A 19617-nucleotide genomic window follows, 5' to 3' on the forward strand; every position below is an offset into this window, starting at 1 on the left:
AATTCTCCAGGCAAGAATACTGAAGTGGGTAGCTGTTCCCTTCTCCAGAGAATCTTCCAGGCCCAGGGATCAAACCTGGGTCTCCTGATTGCAAGCAGATTCTTCACTATCCAAATCACCTATACTTCCTGGCCTTACCTTAAACTCAGGTCTCAGCCTATAATCCTTTAAGTATGCTCAATCATTCTATTCTACCTATATCAATGAGACTCTAGACAGGGGTTTGATCTGTGTCTTCCTTTCTTCTGACTGCATTTCCAACCATTTACTTTTCTCTGCTCTTAAAAAAAAAAAAAAAATCCTTTCTTTATGTGTTTATTCTGTACTGTCAACTAGTGTTCTAATGCCAACAGTCAGGGTTTCAAGAAAAACCTCAGTTCACAGAAACCTTAAGCATCTGGCTTATAGTTTCTCCCACTCCAAGTTCTGTTTTTCACTCTGAGTGATGTAATATTTACAATAAGCAGCCAATGCAAAGTCATGATTCTTATTCCTTGACATCCCTGATTTTAAAATATACTGCTTATGGGAAAGGCGAATTTATGGAGGGAGTTTAAAAATGGTGATTTCCAGAGATTAAGGGGTAGGGAATGATGAAGTAATGGAGCACAGGGAGTTTTTAGGACAGTGGAGATTCTGTATGAGAGTGTAAGGGTAGATGCATGTCATGATGCATTTATCAAGGTATAGACTGTAAAACACAAAGAGTTAACTTCATTGTCTGCAGTGGACATTTGTTCATATTCATATGGATGTTAGTTCACAACATGTAACAAATGTGCCACACACAGGAGTGTGGGACACTGATGGTGGGGAAGCTGTGTATGGGACAGAGCAAAAGATAGTGGGAACTTCCGGTGCTTTGCGATCAGTTTTGCAGTCAATATGTCTCTAAAAAAAGTCTATTAATTAAAAAAAAAAAAAATACTGCTTAAACCTGCCCCGAGATTAAAGTGTGAAAGTGAAAGGGTTAGTCACTCAGTCGTGTCCAACTCTTTGTGATCCCATGGACTGTAGCATGCCAGCCTCGTCTGTGGAATTCTTCAGGCAAGAATGCTAGAGTGGTAGCCATTCCCTTCTTTAGGGGATCTTCCAGATCCAGGGAACAAACTTAGGTCTCCACTGCAGGCAGATCCCTTACCAGGGATCTGAGTGACCAGGGAAACCCACCCTGAAATTAAAGCAGTGTATTTAATAGCTACTTGCTAAGCACTGCTTGTACCTCATTCAGCATACACATATATGAACCAATCATTTTCCCTCAAAATTGTTCTCCTTTATTTCTTCACCATGGTAAATGACACTATTCTCTACTAAATCATCCATACAAAAATAAATAAACAAATAAATAAATGTAAAGAAATGGCATGTATAAAGAAACAAAAAGGTAACAATTAATTCTGAAAGTCTCTCCCTTAATCTCCACCTTCAGTCTATCAGAAAATCCCATTGACTTTCTTTGCAAATATCTCCTAAATTGCTCAATTTATACTCAAAATTGCTATCATAGTTTGGATCGCTATAAAGTCTTGAAGGAATTATTGCACATCTATCTCAGCTTAAAAAACAGAGACATTACTTTTCCAACAAAGGTCCACATAGTCAAAGCTTTGGTTTTGCCAGTAGTCATCTATGGACATGAGAGCTGGGCCATGAAGAAAGCTGAGTGCCAAAGAATTGATGCTTTTGAACTGTGGTGTTGGAGAAGACTCTTGAGGGTCCCTTGGATTGCAAAGAGATCCAACCAGTCCATCCTAAAGGAAATCAGTCCTAAATATTCATTGGAAGGACTGATGCTGAAGCTGAGACTCCAATACTTTGGCCACCTGATGTGAAGAACTGACTCATTGGAAAAGACCCTGATGATGGGAAAGATTGAAGGCAGGAGGAGAAGAGGACGACAGAGGATGAAATGGTTGGATAGCATCACCAACTCTATGGACATGACGTTGAGTAAACTCCAGGAGTTGGTGATGGACACGGAACCTGGCAAGCTGCAGTCCATGGGATCGCAGAGTCAGACACTACTGAGTGAACTCAACTGAACTGAATCTCAGCTCATCTCCCTGATGTATTCCCTGAATAAATTCATCTCCCTGAATCTCAGCTCATCTTGCTCCATTCTGAATAATTCAGTAGGCCATATTTATGCAAGGGTAAGTTGTATCATGCTGCTGCTTAAAAATTATACATTGATCCTTCACTGACCTTAGATTTTAAGTAAAGAATACTTAGTATTACTCATTTGATTTTTTTTATAACCTATCCTCTAATCACCTCTCCAGGCTAATTTCTCTTTGTCCAAACCCAACAAGTTATCATTACTGAATTTCTACCAGGATTTTGAGTGAATCATTCCATCTTTATTTGCTCTTTTCTATAATTATTATACTATCCCTATTATGTCCATTTTTAGACTAAGGTATGCAAAATAACTTTCAACTTCGAAATCTTGGAAGCCTAAAACAACACATTGCTTCTTTCTCGTGTCATATGTCCATCTATTGAGCCGTTCCTGTTGCTATATTCTTTAATCAGGACTCAAGCTGACAGAATAGCCACTCTGGAACACACCCCTTTGACATCATAGAGGAAAAGAGAGCTCTGGGGTAAGTGCTCCTGACAATTGAGTGCTGGACCTGGAAGTGATTCATGCAACTTCAGTTCACTGTCATTGCCCAGAGAGTATTGAACAATTCCACGAAACTCAGAGGCTAGGACCATTATTGTTGTCAAATATTTGGTATATTTGATAAACATCACTAAGGATTACCATGATAACATGGCAAATAGTTAATGGTAGCATAATATTAATAGTCTAAGGTGGATAATTCCCATTAATTCTTGTGTCTAGTTTTTCAGTTTGAGAGTCAAACACTAAAAATGATAGACTTGAAATCATTCCAGGAGGTAAATACTCAGAGAAGTATAAAGGAGCACACTTAATTTACCTTAGGCAGGAATTTGCAGGCTTGCAATGCAGTCCTCCAACAAATTCAACATTAGGTAAGTAAGGGTATGGAAATTCACAATCCCAGTAAGTTCGAATCAACCACATTTCAGCTTTTCCCATAATCTTACATAATGTGGTAGGTTTTCTTAGACAAAATGAAAGAGAGGGAAAACAATCTCATGTTAAGTGGGGCATGCTTTGCCAAAGAATTTTCTAAGAAAAATATTTAAAGAACCAATATTAGTTCTATGCAACCCATGAGAAATCAATAAGTCTTCCCCCCTCAAGAGTACACAATACTGAGATTATGATAACTAAACATGCACTTAGGTATGGAATAAAGCCAAAAGCCTGTTTCTTTCTCTCTGCCAACAGAGTCTTTCTGTTTGAGTTAAGCCTAGCCCAGCTGCATGCTCAGAATCGGCATGTGCTCCTAGCAATGAACAAAAACTCAGCCAGAGGTCCTCAACCTACTATGGTAGTCTCTTCCTCTTCTGTAATTCCAATTTACCTCATCCTCATTCCTCCAAAAGTGGCTGATATCTTTTAAAAACAGCATTTGTAATTTATCCATCTTTTCTTCTTGTGTTTGGTACTGTTCTTCCATAACTGAATACATCCTATCAGGAATGAAAATCCTTTAATAAAAATATGAAAGTAATGACTTTCTTTCCTATACATAATTATAGCTCCTGTCTAACAAGACTTTGTTCTCTTTGGTGAAGATAGAACACTGCATAATAATTTGATGGTGTAATATTTGCCATTTTGACATATTTTAGCTGATAAACAGTACCAAAGGGTGACCTTTGAACTGAAGTGGAGACCAAGTGAACTTGAACAGAATAAGAACTCAAATTAGTGACTCTGCATTGAGTTATCTTCCTTATTTTGGAAACAGAGCTTCATTTCTGAATTGTATTTTATTACTGTGGCATAAGAACCTTACCCTGAGTTTGGTGTCCTTTTGAAATGTGTGCTTCATATCACTGATAGGAGGAACCCGTATCTATCTGTTTTCTCACCACATGGCTTTTTGAATATTGTCTTGATGTCCTAAGTGTGATGAAGTTTTGATCAGAAAATATAAGGGGTTTTGATCTGACCAGGACAATCTTTTTATGTGAAAGATCACAAACAAATCTCAGTAATTTAGGGGATGATTCTGTTAATGACAAAGGTATTAAAAATCCAGTTTCAGATCCAAGACAGACCCCGTACTGGAGTCTTACTGGTGTTAACCAGGGGTATAATCTTATTCACTTTGTGTGATGTTTCTCTCCCATGCTTTATTTTAATGACAGTTTTACTGAGATGTATTTTATATGCCATACAATTCTTCTTTTTAAATAAACAATTGAGTAGTTTTTAGTACATTTATAACATTATGAAAACATCACCACTGGTTCAGTGATAAAAGAATCTGGATGCCAATGCAAGAGACTCAAGAGATATGGGTTCCATCCCTGGGTCAAGAAGATCCCCTGGAGTAGGAAATGGCAACCCCCTCCAGTATTTTTGATTGGAAAATTCCACAGACACAGGAGACTGGGGGACTGCAGTCCATGGGGTCACAAAGAGTGGGACATGACTGAGCACACATGTGCATGCGTATACACCACTGTTAAATTCAAAAGCAAATTTATTACTCGCACAAGAAATCCTGTATCCATTGGCCACCATTCCCCATTTCTCCCTGACAACCGGTAACCTATTTTTTTATCTACTTGCCTGTTCAAAAATAATCTTATTTCCCTTAATATAAATGAATTCATACATTATTATGTCTCTTTCATTGCCTTCTTTCACTTAGCATAATGTTTTTCAAGGTTCACCTGCATGGTAATATGTATCAGTACTTCACTACTTTTTGTTGCTGAAAGATTTTTGTCGAGATATACTTCATTTTGTTTATTTATTCATTGGTTGGTGAACTTTTGGGCTGTTTTCATGTTTGTCTACTAAGAATAATGCTGATATGAGCATTCATGTATATGTTTTCTGTATACATATGTCATCATTTTTCTTGATTTTAAACTTAGGAGTAGAATTGCAGGGTCATATGATTGTTTCACTAACCTTCTAATATATTATCAGATGACATCTTTTTCCTGTTAATTCTCCACTCCTGATTTAGTAATCTAGAGTGGTAAAGAACCCGCCTGCCAATACAGGTTAGATGTTTAGAGACGCAGGTTCAATCCCTTGGTCAGGAAGATCCCCTGGAGGAAAGCACTAGCAACCCACTCCAGTATTCTTGCCTGGTGAATGCCACGGAGAGCAGCCTGGCAGGCTGCATTCCTTACGGTCCCACAGAGTCAGACACGACTGAAACAACTTAGCAGCACACACACACACGCATGTGCTTAATGCATCTTATTGAAATGAAACTGATATTGTAGGAGAAATAAAAAAGCAGTTTATCTGAATAAGAAGACTGTGAGACAATATCTCAAATTTGGAAAAGCATTTCCAAATTTCCAAAAGCAATGCTACATTTGATATAACGCTGGGACATTTGCTGAATATTGAATGATTAAAGAATTATTTACATCCCTTAAGAAAAGCTAGGAAAGTGTGCCTATGCTTTGTTTTGTTATTTATTATTGATTTATTGTGGACTTTTGTGTTCTGATACTGTGAAATTAAAAACTTGAGTTATATATTTCTGTCTGGTAAAAAAATCATCCATTAAGTTATGATTCTGTTACCCTTTTAGACATTGACCATTTTTGCGTCTAACCTAACAGTTCTTTTTCTCCCAAAATATTTATAAATATTTTCAATATATGTTTTGAAACAGATACCACCTTACTCATTTCCTTGTCAATTATTTGAATGTATCTATAACATGATTCAGTTTATAATTGTATAATTTATGTTATCCTTTTAAAATCTGAAAAATATACTTGAAATGAAAATCCTCATATACTTTATAATGAAAATCCTCAATGGATTCTGAATAGCAATCTATATGTAATAGCATTCTAAACTTTATGAGAGTCAAAGAAATGTTTTTCTTCTATTTACCAAGCCTCTATTATTCTTTCTCAGATTATCGATATATTCCCCAAAAGAATGTTAGTGTGCCAAGAGTTAGGAGTAAATCAGAGTCAGAGTTATATCCTGTCACTATTCCTTACTATAAAAGAGTTTTTACAACTGAGTACAAAGTTGTTGGAACCAGAAGTAAACAAATAGCTTCAGTCCAGCTGTAGATCCGTCACTGCTTGATCCGTTACTCAGAATATGTCACCAGAAGATTTTCACTTTTCTTTTCTCACTTTTACCTTTTGCAGCTTGGACTCTCACTTTGCAGCAGTTTTGTCCACACTCTTTAGGGTCGATTCTAGAGCTATAAGCACCTGTTTCTGTCACAGAGTGCCCAGAAAAAGCCTCCATGCAACATGTCGACCTTAATTAGGTCATATACCTTTTTTGAATCTGTGGCATATTTCTACGTAGCATACCTCAGTAGAAACACTCATATTGTTTGTGAGTTGTAGAAGAAAAATTTCTCAAAGATATCTTGAAAAAAATGAAGTGGCTACAAACAACAAGAGATCACAAGTATAAAGAAAACTGTTACTTGGGAATAAGCTTAATTTTTAGTAATGATGGGGTTTTAGAGATTTTGATACTTATGTTAGAAAATAGCAACAAAGAAAACACTTTTAAAATTCATGTGTCTACAAGCAATAAATGCTGGAGAGGGTGTGGAGAAAAGGGAACCCTCTTACACTGTTGGTGGGAATGCAAACTAGTACAGCCGCTATGGAGAACAGTGTGGAGATTTCTTAAAAAACTGGAAATAGAACTGCCATATGACCCAGCAATCCCACTGCTGGGCATACACACCAAGGAAACCAGATCTGAAAGAGACACGTGCACCCCAATGTTCATCGCAGCACAGTTCATAATAGCCAGGACATGGAAGCAACCTAGATGTCCATCAGCAGACGAATGGATAAGGAAGCTAAGGTACATATACACAATGGAATATTACTCAGCCATTAAAAAGGATTCATTTGAATCAGTTCTAATGAGATGGATGAAACTGGAACCCATTATGCAGAGTGAAGTAAGCCAGAAAGATAAAGAACATTACAGCATACTAACACATATATATGGAATTTTAAAAGATGGTAATGATAACCCTACATGCAAAATAGAAAAAGAGACACAGATGTACAGAACAGACTTTTGGACTCTGTGGCAGAAGGCGAGGGCGGGTTGTTTCGAGAGAACAGCATTGAAACATGTATATTATCTATGGTGAAACAGATCACCAGCCCAGGCTGGATGCATGAGACAAGTGCTCGGGCCTGGTGCACTGGGAAGACCCAGAGGGATTGGGTAGAGAGGGAGGTGGGAGGGAGGATCAGGATGGGGAATACATGTAAATCCATGGCTGATTCATGTCAATGTATGACAAAACCCACTACAATATTGTAAAGTAATTAGCCTCCAACTAATAAAAATAAATGAAAAAAAATAAAATAAAATTCATGTGGAACTACAAGACTCCAAATAGTCAAAGCAATCATGATAAAGAAGAACAAAGCTGGAGGCATCACAGTTTCTGATTCTAAGCAATGTTTTAGAGCTGTACCAATCAAAATGATATGATACTGGCATAAAAGCAGACCCACTGATCAATGGAACAGACTCAAGAGCCCATAAATAAGCCCATGCATATATGGCCAGCTAACATTTCACAAAGCAGACAAAAATATTCAGAGAAGGAAGACAGTCTTAAATAATTCTTGCTGAAAAAACTGGATATTTACATGCAAGAGAATGAAACTAGACCCCAATTTTACTTCACTACAAAAATTAACTTGCAATGGATTAAGAAGAATGTAAATGGAAGCCCTGAAACCATAAAATTCTTAGGAGGAAATATAGGGAAAACCTTCCGACATGGATCTTGGCAATGATTTTTTAATTATGACAACAAAATCATAAGTGATAAAATTTAAAATTAAAAAGTACAGATTAATTCACATTATAAAGCTTTTGAACAGCAAAAGAAATGATTAACAAGATGAAAAAGCAACCTATGAAATGAGAGAAAATATGTGCAAACTATTTATCTCATTTGTTGCTACTATACGAAATGTCTAAGGAAGACAAAGAATTCAACAACAGAAAAACCAAATAATTCAATTAAAAAATGAACAAAGGACCTGAATAGACATTTTTCCAAAGAGGACACTCAAATAGTCAACAAGTACATAAAAAAGTTCTCAACATCACTAATTACCAGAGAAATGTAACTCAAAACCACAATGAGATATCACCTTTCACCTATTAGGATAGCTATCACTGAAAAGAGAACAGATAACAAATACTGGTGGGGATGTGGAGAAAAGAGAACCCTTGTGTTCTGTTATTGAGAATGTAAATTGGTAAAGCTACAGTGGAAAACAGCATGGTTATTCCTCAAAAACTTCAAAATAAAACTACTACAGCACTCCCATGTCAGTTGGATCATTATTGACAATATCCGTAATATGGAAACAATCTGTTTTTCAGTGACTGAATGGACAAAGAAAATATGGTTACATCAAAAATAAAAAATATTATTAAGTCATGAGAAAAAGGAACGATCTGCCACTTGCTTAAACAAGAATGAAACTTGAGGGAAATATGGTAAGTGAAGTAACTCAGAGAAGGCAAATACTGTTTGATATTATTTAAATATGAGATCTAAAAAGAAAGCGAAACAAAAAAGAAAAATGAAGTCACAGAGAACAGACTGGTGGTTGCCACATCCTAGGGATAAAGGATAGACACAAAAGGTAGGTGAAGGTGGACAAATGATATAAACTTCCAGTTTTCAAATAAGCAAGTCCTGGGGATCTAATGTACAGCTTGGTGACTACAGTTAATAACTGTGGTTGTTTTTAGTCACTTCAGTTCAATTCAGTTCAGTGGCTCAGTCATATCTGACTCTTTGTAACCCATGAACTGCAGCATGCCAGGCCTCCCTGTCCATCACCAACCCCCAGAGTTTACTCAACCCATGTCCATTGTGTCGGTGATGCCATCCAACCATCTCATCCTCTGTCATCCCCTTCTCCTCCTGCCCTCAATCTTTCCCAGCATCAGGGTCTTTTCAAATGAGTCAGCTCTTCACATCAGGTGGCCAAAGTATTGGAGTTTCAGCTCCAGCATCAGTCCTTCCAATGAACACCCAGGACTGATCTCCTTTAGGACGGACTAGTTGGATCTCCTTGCAGTCCAAGGGACTCTCAAGAGTCTTCTCCAACACCACAGTTCAAAAGCATCAATTCTTCAGCACTCAGCTTTCTTCACAGTCCAACTCTCACATCCATACATGACCACTGGAAAAAACATAGCCTTGACTAGACGGACCTTTGTTGACTAATGTCTCTGCTTTTTAATACACTGTCTAGGTTGGTCATAACTTTCCACCCAAGGAGTAAACATCTTTTAATTTCATGACTGCAATCACCATCTTCAGTTATTTTGGAGCCCAAAAAAATAAAGTCAGCCACTGTTTCCACTGTTTCCCCATCTATTTGCCATGAAGTGATGGGACCGGATGCCATGATCTTAGTTTTCTGAATGTTGAGCTTTTAGTCACTAAGTCTGACTCGTTTGCACCCATGGATGGTAGCCTGTTATTCTCCTCTCTCCACGGGATTTTCTAGGCAAGAATACTGAAATGGGTTGCCATTTCCTTTTCCAGGGGATCTTCCTGACCTAGGGATCAAACGTCCTGGCAGGCAGATTCTTTACTACTGAGCCAACAGGGAAGTCCATCGTTGTTAATACTGTATTGTATATTTGAAATGTGCTAAGAGAATAAGTCTAAAGTTCTCACCTCAAAGGAGAAGAGAATTTTAACTATGTGTGGTGATGAATGTTAACTAAAGTTACTGTAGTGATCGTTTCACGATATGTACAAATATAAAATCATTATGTTGTATACCTGTGATGAAACAATATGGTTGTTTTGTGTTTTTTTTTTTTTAGTGAGTTTTGCTTTTTTTTTCTCATTTATTTTTATTAGTTGGAGACTAATATTAATGCATATATATGGAATTTAGAAAGATGGTAATGATAACCCTATATGCAAGACAGAAAAAGAGACACAGATGTATAAAACAATATGGTTTTAAAGCAGGACAAGAAAAATTTAACCTAAAAAGTTCTCTGCCATTTGAACCAACACCCTGCTTCCCTTTAGTATACATTTTACATCTCCATTGTACATTATCAAGATCTGCTTAGAAGATACAGGAATGTCTACTCACAATAAAACAAAAACAAACAAAAATTACGATTTCCTCCTGGCACTAGCAAAGTAACTCCTTAGGAGATAGCATTCCTTCCTTAATCTCTCAAGGGGTCACAATGACCCACCACTTGCTTTACTGGCCTCTATAAACTGTCAGTATATTACTCTGATCTAAAACCCTTTGTCTCAAAAACATATAACCGTTCTTTGGCTTCTAATGGGTGAAATATTCTCCAGAGCTTTCTGAAAGACTCTCTCCTGGGTTATAATCCTCATATTAGCTCAAATAAAATTTTCCACTTGTTTCTTAGGCTAACTATTGGCTAATTTCTTCATCCACACCTGAAACTAATACAATATAAAATGTTAATTTTATTTAAAAAATCTAACTAAATAATGCAAGTAGGGTACTGCCTCCTCTAAGATAATTAGTATATTGTGCAAAATCATCCTTAGCACAATTAAATAAATTTAAAAAATCAATTATGAAAAATGAAAAACAAAGTGGCACACAGACTTACTGAAATAGAGAAAATCTTTTTGTTGGAGTCAAAACTCACTAGTTGACTTATAATGTAGTTATGAACAGAACAATAACAACAGGATGACAATGAGATAAGTTTAAACATCTAGAAACATGGTCCTTTAGAGAAAAATCTTCCATGTTTCTCTTCTGGGAAACAAGAGTAGAGAAACCAAGATTTATATATTTCTTTTCCAGTTTCATGCTCACCACATTCCAAGCCCAGGAATCAGTCAACCAAGTGTTGATAGGATACAAATACAAAACTTGAAAAGAGAAGATTAATCAGGAAGAAAACAGAGTATATAAAAAAGAGAGGTAAAAAAGAGAGAAATAGTCAGGGTTATGGAACTTACACTGTCAGATTTGAGTTTTCCAGATACTTTGAAAAAATTAGTAACATCAAATAGGATATATGGAGAAATAAAGAGAATATTTCTTCTGTGATACATATTTTCAATACACAATGATATAAAACAAAACAAAAAACCAGAAGCTTAAAAAAAGGAAAAACTGAAGAAAAAGTTATTATTTTCATTCAAAACAGTTAAGCAACAGAATCTTGTATCTCACTTAAAAGAAAACTTTTCAAAGGTTTCATACAGTCAGATAGATACTCACATTATACATATGAAATAAGAATCATTATTGCATGTAAATTTCTCTTACCTAAAAACTTGCTGTAATACTCATCCCATTCTGGAAATGAATAATGTGCAGACATCACATCACCCATGGTATACAATAACCAGTTCTCCAGCCTCTGTATAAAAGTCATACTGTCTATCAGTCTTGATATGACACAAGGAATATATAAAGAAAGCATAAGAATCCCAGAACACAATCTCTCAATGACTTTTTCATAAGAAAACTGCAAAGAATATATAAATGGAATATTGATGAGTTCAGCCACTAATTATCTACAAAGGTCTAAAGGGTCAGCAATACAGATATCAAACTTAGCTGTCTGTAACCTGCTGAGTTACTTCTTCTTTGTGACAGCACTTATCACATACTCTTTTGGCTATTGCTAAAAATATTTGATCATTTTTATCAGTTTTACTTGCCTGTCACATCATGAAAATTTTGGCAGTTCAAAAGAAAGTGTGTAGAGACCAGCACTGAATTATTCCATGAAATTTTCTTTACTTGTTGGAAGTTGAAGAATCTCCACATTAAAGGGAGTCTGGGATGATCAAGCAAAGAACTCGTTGAAGGTACCAAGACGTTATCTCATACCCATGAAGGTAGAGTTCATCCAGAATAACTTTAAAATTAATCCAGTAACTAAAATCCATGGGTCATACAAGTACCTTCTCAGTAGTCCTTCCTTTCAGGGTCAAAGAACCATAAATGTAGCATGAAAAGGACACAGAAGCCTTTCACAGTTTTCATGACATTAACTGTGCTCAAACTAAATCTGGGTTTAAACCAATTGCATGAAACTCACAATCCAAAGGTCTCTCTGAGCTTCACAGTCAGTTTATAGAAGGTTGGATTAAACTTTGAGTTGTGTACTTTGCATTAAAGATTAAAAGGAAATGCAATTGCTTTGATGGAAACAAAAATATCAATAAAGTCAATAAAATGAGTTACAAAGAAACCCCTCAGAATGAGAGCTTCCAAACTTATTTTAGTTGATATCAAAAAGGGCATGTGAAGTTAAACATAAATTCATAATAATTTCTAAATAATGTCAAGAAAATCCATCATCATCTCATGTGTATACAATGAAGACTAGAATTTTTGGAAATAAATAAATAAATGGCAAGTAGATGGGGAAATAATGGAAACAGGAAGAGACTTTATTTTTGGCGGCTCCAAAATCACTGAAGATGGTGACTGCAGCCATGAAATTAAAAGACACTTGCTCCTTGGAAGAAAAGCTATGACCAACCTAGACAGCGTATTAAAAAGCAGAGACATTACTTTGCCAACAAAGGTCTGTCTAATCAAAGCTATGGTTTTTCCAGTAGTCATGTATGGATGTGAGAGTTGGACTATAAAGAAGGCTGAGTGTTGAATAATTGATGCTTTTGAACTGTGGTGTTGGAGAAGACTCTTAAGAGTCCCTTGGACTGAAAGGAGATCCAACTAGTCCATCATAAAGGAAATCAGTCCTGAATGTTCATTGGAAGGACTGATGCTGAAGCTGAAACTCCAATACTTTGGCTCCCTGATGCAAAGAACTGACTCATTTGAAAATATCCTGATGCTGGGAAAGACTGAAGGCGAGGGGAGAAGGGGATAGCAAAGGATGAGATGATTGGATGGCATCACTGACTCGCTAGACATGAGTTTCAGCAAGCTCCGGGAGTTGGTGATGGACAGGGAAGCCTGGTGTGCTGCAGTCCATGGGGTCACTAAGAGTCAGACATAACTGAGCAACTTAAGTGAACTGAACTGAGATTTTTTTTTTTTTTTTATATTTTGGAATTTTTTCTCTGATTTTATTTGAATGTTTGTTTGAACAGGATAGTTAGTCTCTGTGGTATTTTTCTTTCTGATGAATCTGCTAAATATTCAGATAAGAATGAGGCCATCACTTACTGCCCGATGGAGTAACTATGCATACTTTGAGATGTTAAGACAGAGAGACTTAGAGCCAAATGTTTTGATGCTAAATTCAGTACTCTCCCTGCTAAATCATATCTATCTTTAAGAGAAGCAGAGAAATATATCTTTTCACTATTAGGGCAGATAAGAGTTCAAGCTCTGGTTCTCATCAGACTAATGTTATATTGAGAAGAGATACTTTATTAATAGAGTGAAGTAAGGAAGTCATGAAGAACGTAACTTGATAATATTATCCTTCTATCCAGCAAGTCTAATTGTATTATCTTTGCCTTCTTGTTCTAAAATAATTTTTATAATGCAAAGTTCCATTTTTTTTTTTTTTTTTGCTTGAATTTTTGCAACTTGAATTCACTACACTCTGTAGAAATGAATCCAGTGATATTTAGGGACATTGGCTTAAAAAGTTTATTTTCCTCAAGCAATTAAACAATAGGAATATATAAAGATAACATTGTCATAAGAATAATTGTTTCTTAACAAAAATATAATTACATAATTATCCAATTGTTTACTATCTCTACACCTTCTACTCCAAAATTATAAATCAATCTATTTACATTGTAGATGTCACCATTACAGTCATTTATATATCTAATCTGGAATTACTACAGAACCCTTATGGTCTCACTGCTTCAAATTCTGCACACGTGCAACTCACATTCCATAGAGAAATTTTGCTGCAGTTTAAGTTGTGTCTGACTCTCTGGGACCACATGGACTGTAGCCCACAAGATTCCTCTATCCATGGGATTATTCCAGCAACAATACTAGAATGGGTTGCCATTTCCTCCCCCAGAGGACCTTCTTGACCCAGGATCGAACCAGCGTCTACTGAATCTCCTGCTTAGCAGGCAAATTCTTTACCACTAAGTCACCTGGGAAGCTAGAGAAACTTCACTGATCTTTTTTTTTTTTTTTTAATTCTCTTTCACAAATTATCTTACTTGAGTCAAATGTTTTAATAACTACGTCTTGTATAGATATTAAAATCTATACTCTCTGTAATGGTCCAAAAGATGCTGACTTGACTTCTAATCTTACGTTGTTCCACATTCCTTCCCCATTGATATCTGCTTTCTTTGAGGTTTTCATGGTAAGAATTTCTCCTCTGGAATGACATTAGCAAGACTGCAAAATAGGAGATCTCTGCTGTCATCCCCACAGAACAATGATTTTGGTAGTTACCTCAGGATGAGCATAACTTTCTGGGAATCTGAAAGCCCAGTGAAGAAGTTTCGGCCCACCATGGGAGCAAATAATCCCAAGAATGTATGCGTTGAAAAGGGTAAGTGAACAGTTTTGCTTTTTGTGTCACTTCTTCCCCAATTATCATGGTTCAGTGCCACAAAAGATCTATGTAAAATATAATTTCTCCCAGAGGAGAAAGTGAAATTGTGTGAGTCAGTGCATGATGTCCCAGCAATAGGAATGTCTTTTTTTTTTTTTTTTAACCTTGCCAAGATTACTGAGTGATCTGCAAAGCTAAGGGGTTACAAGAGGCTGGGATCATTGCTGGGTCTTAGAACTTCTCAAAGCAATTCCGCTAACCATTTTGTGGTTCTTCCTACTAAACAATTTGCAGACTCCATCAGGTGGACTTCCCACCATCTCCTTGGACACCTCATCTGCAGACCAGTCTGAGTGGCCACAGGCTTCCCCAGTGCTTCATCTGTCTCACCCACTCCACTCTGCTCCTCCTCCCTGACCCACAGAACAATCTCCTCTGTGCACCGCCATGGACATCAAGAGTTAGCAAATGCAGAAATCTGACCCATATCTGTGGTATTGGGAGAATACTCACAACCTTGAACATTTCAGGACTCTATACTTGAGAAGACAAATGGGAAACTCTCAACATGGGGCTGGTATTGTGGGATCAAAAGGAGATACACAACCTAAATAAATCCCCCACAAGAGGGAGAAATCAATGTGGAAGAGACATTGGGAGGTCGTCTGTGGGGTCACAAAGAGTTGGACATGACTAAGCAACTAACAGTACACTGCTACTGCTATTTAGTACAGTTAATATAAAATTTTCAAGGCATCGTCACAAAAATAGGAAAAACACTCCTAATATTTGTATGGAGCCACAAAACACCCTGAATCACCAAAACAATCTCCAAAAGAAAGACAAAGCTGAAGATATTACACTTCCTGATTTCAAGTTATGTTACTAAGAAATAGCAATCATGAACTGAAATGACGCTGGCATAAAATATGGGCAAAGACCACTGAAACAGAGTTGAGAGTTAAAAAAAAAAAACTGTAAGAAATATGGGCAACTAATATTCAACATGAGGTCCAATAACAATAGGTGGGAAATGGATAATCCTTTTCAATATACAATGTAGGAAAACCAGATTACCATGTCCAGAAGAATGAAACTGGACTTCTATCAAATGCCACTCACAAACTTAGCATGAAATCGATAAAGAATTAGACATAAAAACAAAAACCTAAAACATTCCTGGAAGAACAAATAGGGAACATGTTCCTTGACATTGGTCTTGGCAATAGTTTTTTGGATTGACTCCAAAAGCACAACAATAAGAACAAAAGTAAACAAGTGGGACCACAACAAAATAATAAGCTCTGCACAGCAAAAAAGAAAGAAAGAAAAGGCAACTGACAGATGATATCAGCAAGCCACATATCTGATAAGGCATTAATATCCCCAAAATAAAAAGAACTCATATGTCAAACCCAATCTCTCAATTTACTTTGCTGTACAACAGAAATGGTGGCTCAGTGGTAAAGAATCTGCTTGCCAAGCAGGAGACAAAGTTTTAGTTCCTGGGTTGGGATAATCCCCTGGAGAGGAACATGGCAACCCACTCCAGTATTCTTGCCTGGAGAATTCCAAGGACAGAGGAGCCTGGCAAGCTACAGTTCATTGGGTCGCAAAGAGTCAGACATGACTGAGCAACTAAACAACAACGACAGCAGAAATTAACACAACATTGTAAATCAATTATACTCCAATAAAATTTAACTTTAAAAAACTCATGCAATTAATAGTAAAATAATCTGATTTAAAACTGATCAGACACATCGAATAATTTTTCCAGAGAAAACATATATATGCCCAACAAAACAATTGAAATGCATTTCTAACTTTCACAGAAATGCAAATCATAGCCACTTTGATATATCAGCTAACGCTGTTAGAACTAGTTCAGTTCAACCACTCAGTCATGTCCAGCTCTTTGCGACCCCCTGGAATGCAGGGTGACAGGCTTCCCTGTCCATCACCAACTCCCAGAGCTTAATCCAATTCATGTCCAGTGAGTCAGTGATGCCATCCAACCATCTCATCCTCTGTCATCCCCTTCTCCTCCCAACTTCAATCTTGCCCAGCATCAGGGTCTTTTCAAATGAGTCAGTTCTTCAGATCAGGTGGCCAAAGTATTGGAGTTTCAGCTTCAGCATCAGTCTTTCCAATGAATGTTCAGGACTGATCTCCTTTAGGACGGACTTGTTGGATCTCCTTGCAGTCCAAGGGACTCTCAAGAGTCTTCTCCAACAGCACAGTTCAAAAGCATCAATTCTTCAGCACTCAGCCTTCTTTATAGTCCTACTGTCACAACTATACCTGACTACTGGAAAAACCATAGCTTTGACTAGATGGATCTTTGTTGGTAAAGTAATGTCTCTGCTTTTTAATATGCTGTCTAGGTTAGTCATACCTTTTCTTCCAAGGAGCAAGCGTCTTTTAATTTCATGGCTGCAGTCACCATCTTCAGTGATTTTGGAGTCCAAAAAAATAAAATCTGTCACTGTTTCCATTGTTTCCCCATCTATTTGCCATGAAGTGATGGGATCAGATGCCATGATCTTAGTTTTCTGAATGTTGAGTTTTAAAAGTATGAAAAGGTGAAAAGATAGGTACTTGTATTACATCATGTCATGTGGTTTGCTGATATTATATACGAGGGAATTGCATCTAAGGGTATAAAAAGGACATCTCTGAGGGAAATAAATGCCAGGAACTGAGAATGTGATTTTAGGATCTCAGTCTACTTAATCAAGCTTAGAGCCAGAATCTAGAATATTAGTAGAAATGGAGTGGAATTCAGAAGCAAAGAACCTAGGGAGGAAACAAAATTGAGAAACAAAAGGTCGGTGCAATCCAGTGTGAAACGCAGAACTGATGTTTCTCTGCTCCATAGACTGCATATTATTCTAAGTCCCAACTGTACTGCTTTTTAAAACACTACAGTTGATATCCTCATAAATTTATGGATAATGTTAGATCTGAGATTACAAGTGAATCATTATTTTTGATAAAATATGTTGACTATAGCTGAAACAAATACCTCCCTCACCATAAAAGACAGCCACATTTAGAAATCAAAGCACAGAATTTCATGGATCATTTTTTATTTATGACACATAGAACTTGACATTGTGTTCATATATGTATATATGCACATATGTACAAAATATTTGTGTATATCTGTGATAGTTTAAAATTATCATTTTAAATTAAGTCTTGATATGGAAGAAATTTGAGCAGGATTTCCTAACATAGTGATGTATGAAATGCAACTAGTTTAAATATAAAGTATTTTAGAACATGTTATACTAACTGACTAGGAAAACCAGAGGTCATCAAAATGCAAGGAAAAAAAATGCCTATTAAAACTAAACTGGGAAAATAAAGCATGTTACAAAGGTTTAGCCTCTGTATACCTAAAATTATTAGCAAATTGTTTATTTAATGCAATGATGTATAGATTATTTAAGTAGGTAAACATTAGTGCTTAAGAGAAGTTTGTTTCTATAAAATAGAATAGATTCACTTATTTATCAGAGTAGTTCTTTTGTATAAACAGAAAATTCAGAAACAAGGTATCTAAATCTTGAACCACTTAAGCTCCTTTATGTTAACATAATTTTATACTATGCAAAAGATTTTGATTTTGGCATAAAATGGTGAAAGATTCAATTATGGTCTTTAAAGAGTATTATAGAAAAGGACATTATCTTACTGTCAGAAAAAATGCTTTAGCACTATGATAAATTACTGCTTTGATTATATGAATTAGGCCTTAAAACAAGCAGCTTTAGTGTTCATGTTTTTTAAACTCTATATCTTAAAGTATAATAATTATTTCAAACTCATAAAATTAAGAAAAAATAATTTTCTGATATTTGTATAGTTAATTTTTTATAGTTAATTCCCCATTGAGGAATATATTTATGTTTACCTTTTTCTTATTTGTGCCACTATTCCTGTAATAAAACTGAAAAATGCCCAAATCATTCATATTTGTCCTACTTCCCTGGTGGTTCAGACAGTAAGGAGTCTGCCTGCAATGTGTGAGACCTGGGTTTGATTCCTATGTTGGGAAGATCCCCTGGAGGAGGAAATGGCAATCCACCCCAGTATTCTTGCCTGGAAAATCCCATGGACGTAGGAGCCTGGCAGGCTACAGTCCACAGGGTCCAAAGTGTCAGACACGACTTTCTTGAAGATAATTCTATATTTGTTCTAATATATTTTTATGTTCTTAGACTAATCTGATAAACTAATATTTATTCTGAGATTGTAATTTGAGGTCTATTTTGCCTAGGATATAAATATCAAAGTCTATGGTAAATCATTACTAAATCTGGTTGATATCAGTTCAGTTTTATTAGTTGTGTCAGACTCTTTGCAACCTCATGGACTGGAGCACGCCAGGCCTCCCTGTCCATCACCAGCTCCTGGAGTTTACTCAAACTCATGCCCATTGAGTCGGTGATGCCATCCAACCATGTATTATGTTAAATAACTTTTTGGAGATAGACTTTTAGAAAAGAATGTTAGGGACATCTTTTTTAAAGGGGAGAATTGGGTAGAATTCAAAATCATTGTCAAGACCCCCCAAAACTGATTCTGTATAATTAGAGAAGAAAGAAAGGGAATGTTCTTTTTTTTTTTAAGAGATACCTTTTTTTATTAAAATTCAAGCTGTGTTTTCAAGCTTACTGCAGATTTCCAGCAGATGCTAGTTAGTAAGAAGCCTAAGTACTTGTGCTTGTAATAGTGATCAAAGGACTATTTATGTGAAGACCAGGGGAAGTGATGGAAGTGAAGGAAGAAATGAGAAAACCCACTGAGTTTCTCTTTAGATGGAGAAATCATTCCCCATAGCAAATAGCATTTCTGAGAAATGCATTTTCCCCAATGAATCTGCAGTGTAGCTCTAAGAAGTTTGCTTCTTCTCTCCAAATGTATATGTTCTAAGTAAAATTAATATAGGGATTTTTTAAAATTAAGTTAGTTTAGGACTTGCCTGTTGGTCCAGT

The 19617-nt window shown here is 36.3% G+C and overlaps 1 pseudogene; it reads right to left on the reverse strand.

Annotated features, from left to right (window-relative positions):
- Positions 1-2947: 2947 nt before the first annotated feature.
- LOC122428013 lies at positions 2948-12141 on the reverse strand (annotated as a pseudogene).
- Between the last annotated feature and the right edge of the window lie 7476 nt (positions 12142-19617).

Source organism: Cervus canadensis, chromosome 26 (assembly GCF_019320065.1).
Source record: "Cervus canadensis isolate Bull #8, Minnesota chromosome 26, ASM1932006v1, whole genome shotgun sequence".
NCBI lineage: Eukaryota > Metazoa > Chordata > Mammalia > Artiodactyla > Cervidae > Cervus > Cervus canadensis.